The sequence below is a fragment of the Gymnoscopelus braueri genome, assembly GCF_963280865.1.
Source record: "Gymnoscopelus braueri genome assembly, chromosome: 22".
Taxonomy (NCBI): domain Eukaryota; kingdom Metazoa; phylum Chordata; class Actinopteri; order Myctophiformes; family Myctophidae; genus Gymnoscopelus; species Gymnoscopelus braueri.
This window is the reverse complement of record NC_137624.1, coordinates 36218622-36224015: the sequence shown is the minus strand read 5'-3', so window position 1 is coordinate 36224015 and position 5394 is coordinate 36218622.

Genomic DNA, 5394 nt, shown 5'->3' with positions numbered 1-5394 from the left:
GCGCTCTCCGACTGCAACAAGGAGGAAGGCGGCAGTGTTGCCAGGTTTTGAGAGAGAAACAAGCCAGCCAGGTGCCAAAAGCGGTGGATAAAACCATTTGAAAAGATATGCCAGGGACCCCCATAAGAGAAGATTTTTTTTTACGGCTCTAGCAGTGATTCTCAACCATTTAAATTTCAAGGACCCCCCAGTTTCACATGCATTAGGCTACAGACCCCCATTTAATGGCATTTCTATCTCTGTAACCCCAATTTATATTGTAAAATCAATGTTAAAGGTTTCATGACGTTCAGTTTTACCACACATTAAAAGTCTTTGTCATGGTCCTTCAAACGTGTATAGAAAGTTTAAAAAAAAATCCACTCCATTGATCCATGGCAGGTGTTTTTCTCTCACATTTCTAAAGCCTTTTCAACTGCAATGAAAAAAGAAATCTTTGCCTGCGGGTGTCGCTGGTGAGGGATTTTGCCTGTCAATCATCGCCTCTGCTCCGCCCCCCCCCCCCCAAAGGAAAGGATAGGGGAGGGGAGGGGCGAGGAGGAGAGTGGGCTGTGACCTCACTGCCGAAGGGCCAAGCTCAGATTACTTTTCAGCCTAATTATTCAAAAAACCCCAGACCACAGAAAATCCACTGAATGTTCAAAGTTCCGATTTTTTGGGTGTAATTGAGGTCATAAAACCCCCAAAAAAACATAAAAAATAAAAAAAGTGAAAATGAATGTCATAGAACCTTTAATTTAACTCTGAGAGTGTACAAATGGAGGGTCCATTTGGTTCCATTTGTACACTCTCAGAGTTACAGACCCATAAGGGTCCATTTGGTGCCTAATCTATCATTTAGCTGGGGACCCCCTGGAACTCCCTCAAGGACCCCTGGGGGTCCCCGGACCCCACTTTGAGAACCAATGGTGTAAAGCAGTAGTTCTCAAACTTTTCCCATGTCAGGACCCCCAAAATGATATGTATTTGGCTGCGGACCCCCTTCTCAAAATATGTTGTTCCAGGGACCCCAGAAGCAAAGATTTGAGTTAAACATTTTCGCTTTAAATAAAAAAAAATATATATATATATTCAAAGATTTGCACACCTTTTCAAGATTTTTCAAAAATAGCAGATCTACAAGCTCATAGCACAGCACTCGGTCTTTGACCTGGTGCCACGCTATGAGCTTGTAGATCTGCTATTTTTGAATAGCCTAAGCCCTAAGTGGTTAAAATGATTGTGACGCTATGTTAACTAATTTCGCAGCGGACCCCCTGGTGCTCCCTCAAGGACCACTGGTGGTCCCCGACTCCCCGGACCACTGGTTGAAAACCACTGGTGTAACTAAGTACATTTACTCAAGTACTGTAAATACAATTTTGATTTTTCCAATTTTCAGTACTTTTACTTCTACCTCAGAGCAGAGGCAAATATTGTAGGCTACTTTTACTACACTACAATAAGTTGAAAACTTTAGTTACTTTAGTTAAATTGTTATATTATAAAACATACATTAACCACTTCAGCCCTATTTTCTACATTGAAAATAGCCAATCTACAAGCTCACATGGGTGTGAGAGCTTGTAGATCGACTATTTTCAAACATATTGTTTTTACTTTTGGTACTTTAATGGTACTTTAAGTATATTTTGATGCCAATACTGTGCGTTGTACTTTTACTCAAGTAACATTTTGAACACTTACAGGCCTTTTACTTACAGGGTATATTTTTATATTGTGGTATTATATTGCTACTTTTATCTAGGTAAAATACCTGAGTAGCTACTTCTTCCACCACTGCAAGTTCCCACAGGTCTATAAAAAATAAGCCCAGAAGCTATATTATACAGGCCACATGAGCACTTTATAAACCTATACCTATATGCAACAGATATTTGAAAATAGCCGATCTACAAGCTCACAACGCGTCGCGGCTATTTCCAAAGAAATCTTGAAAATTTTGGAATATTTTTTGAAACATTTTAACAACACAAATCTGGTAGGGTCATCCTGGCACAAAACATTTTCAGATGGGGGGTCCTTGTATAATTACATATTAATGTGGGGGTCCATGACATCAAAATGTTTGAGAACTAGCATTTAAGAAACAAGCCCCAAATAAGCAACTACAATTTAGAGACAAACCCCCCAAAAAACGCAACCCGCAGGCCGCAACTACCGATATTTACAAGCAACTTTACAGGAAAAACAAGCCCAAAGTCGCTTATAATAAGCGGACTTGGCAACGCTGGAAGGCAGAGTGGGAGGTACCGGTGTCCGGTCTTCAAGTCACCGCTGCTTGAAGGTAGTAGGCTGTAGACCAGTGTTGCCAGGTCTGCTTAGTATAAGCGACTTAGGGCTTCCTTTTCTGTAAAGTTGCTTTTGGGCTTGTTTCTAAACTGTAGTTCCTTATTTGGGCTTGCTTCACATTTAAATTACTTTAACCAGTGGTTCTCAAATATTTTCATGTCATGGACCCCCAAATTAATATGTATTTGTCCGCCTAACCCCATCTGAAAATGTTTTGTGCCAGGGAGCCCTGTACCAGATGTTTCAAAAATCTTCCAAATCTTCCACATTTTTTTTGAAAATAGCAGATCTACAAATCGGCTATTTCAACGTATAGGCCTACTTTATAGGTTTAAAGTGCTCACAATGGAATGGCCTAAGTGCCCTGTGCTAGTTGCTTATTTTGGGCTTGTTGTTCTCCTAGACCTTGTTACTTATTTCTCGCACACAATCTGGCAACGCTGCTGTAGAACTGGGATCCATTTGCTTTGCAATTGCAAGTTGTTGGTTTCGGTCTGGAAATAGAGCGGATACGGAAACGGAGCCTGACTGTATGTGTGTGTGGGTACAAATTACCAGATGCGGTAGGCGGGCTTTAGGCCGGATCTGAACATGCAGCAGTGAATAGAAACCAGGCTTTCCACAGGTACTGAGGAAAGCCGCGTTAAATGATGTCGCATTTATGCACAGTAAACTCCAAGAAGTACTCAAATATTTTACTTAAGTAAAAGTATTAATACTACAATATAAAAATACTGTGTTACAAGTAAAAGGCCTGTGTTCAAAATGTGTAATGAGTAAAACAAGTACAAAAGCATTGGCGTCACGGTCAAAATATACTTAAAGTACCAAAAGTAAAAGCACTGACATGTTTGAAAATAGCAGATCTACAAGCTCACAACACGTCCAAGCTTGTAGATTGGCTATTTTCAAATAACCTATGTATAAAATAGTTTACTATAGGCCTACTAAAGTTTTCAAATAAGTGTAGTGGAGTAAATTTACAATATTTGCCTCTGAGATGTAGTGGAGTTGAAGTAAAAGTATTGAAAATTGGAAGTAAAGTAAAAAAAATACAAAAAAAATGTACTTACTCAAGTACATTTACTCAAGTAGGCCCACAGTATGCCTACTTGAGTAAATGTACTTTTATTTTCTGTGTAGCTCCATTTCAAGCCACATTAGGCATGTTCCCATTTATGTATTCATCATTAACAGAAATTACAATAACAACATTTTTGGCCAAAGTGAAAACACTGGGAGGCTTTAGCAGTAATCTTTAGGATACTTTATGAGACCTGTGGACCTCAGAACCAGCTGTTATATGCCTATTAAGTGAAATATTTGATGCAGAAACAGGCCTCGGGGTGTAAAGTAAAAGTGCTAATAGTACATTACACACAAAGGTACTTAAGTACAATTTTCAGGTATTTTGCTTTTTAAGTAAGTAAGAAAAATAACAAAACCCTGTCTGCCCAGAGACTTCAACTCTGCTGTGGAGGCGCCAGGGGAGCTGTGTGGGAAACAGTGTCTTCCTCAAGGACACTTCGACGCAACTGGACGAGTCTGAGCCAACCATGGGGATCGAACCGCTCACCTTCGGATCCCCAGTCGGCCACTCAACCCACTCAGCTACTGCCGCCCCGAAACAAATAGGGTATCTACCCCAACTTGGAACCAGTGGTAGTGGCAGTGGTGGCAGTGGTGGAAAGTAACTAAGTACATTTACTCAAGTACTGTACTGAAGTACAATTTTGAGGTAGGCCTACTTTTACTTTACTGGAGTATTTCCAATGTGCAGTACTTTTACCTCTACTCAAATACATACCCACTTAACTAAAACAAGAGTAAAGTATGACTATAGGTTTTTAGGTTACAGAAGCTGTCATCACTTTGATTATCAACTTCATGTTCAAATGTGTTTACCCGTAGTCACATGATCTACAGGCTGTAGATCATGTGTCATAGTCATACTAAACAAAAATGGTGCTAAATAGTGCTAAAAGTGGTTATTTGAATCGTGATTATGTTCTACTAGACTCAGGTTCTGGCCGCTACGCTACCCTCACATCTATGTGGCACGCCGATCCAACCAATATGTCTGAGTCTGTGCTCAGGAATGTGTCAAAATTTAACAAAAAAATCTCCATCAATTCAAGGCTTCATGGGGTGTGTAATTGATAGAAAATGAGTATTTTTTGGGGTGAACTAGTCTTCTTTTAAGTGTCTTGTTCAGAGACACTTTGACACATTGCTGAGGCTTGGGATGGATCGAACCTGGGAGGGACTAATGGCTTCCAATGCAGGCTCTCTAACCTTTTAGCTATGGCCACCCCATCAGCAGGGATTCTAAGGCAGTTTTTCTCTGTAACAGTAAGGGGTTTCTAATAATATAATAAAAGACTGTCTTGCTAATAAAGCGTCATGTCTCTCATTTTTTACAATGTATTTGATATTACCTTTATGTTATTTAATAAATTATGCATTTCATATATTGTCCAGCAACTTTTATGATAACGAAAATGTAGCTCCATTTCAAGCCACATTAGGCACGTTCCCATTTATTTATTCATCATTAACAGAAATTACAATAACAACATTTTTGGCCAAAGTGAAAACACTGGGAGGCTTTAGCAGTAATCTTTATGATACCTTTACCTTATGAGACTACACACAAAGGCCATACTCAAGTAGCCTACTTACTATTTAAGTACAATTTTCAGGTATTTTGCTTTTTAAGTAAGTAAGAAAAATAACAAAACCCTGTCATCAGAGACTTCAACTCTGATGTGAAGGCCAGGGGAGCTGTGTGGGGAACAGTGTCTTCCTCAAGGACACTTCGACGCATCTGGACGAGTCTGAGCCAACCATGGGGATCGAACCGCTCACATTCGGATCCCCAGTCGGCCACTCAACCCACTCAGCTACGGCCGCCCCGGGACGAATAGGGGTCTACCCCAAACTCGAAGGTGCACCTGGCAGTGGTGGAAAGTAACTAGGTACATTTACTCAAGTACTGTATTTAAGTACAATGTTGAGGTACTTTTACTTTACTGGAGTATTTCCAATGTTCAGTACTTTTACCTAGCAAAATGAGGAATCATATAATAAAAGACTGTCTTG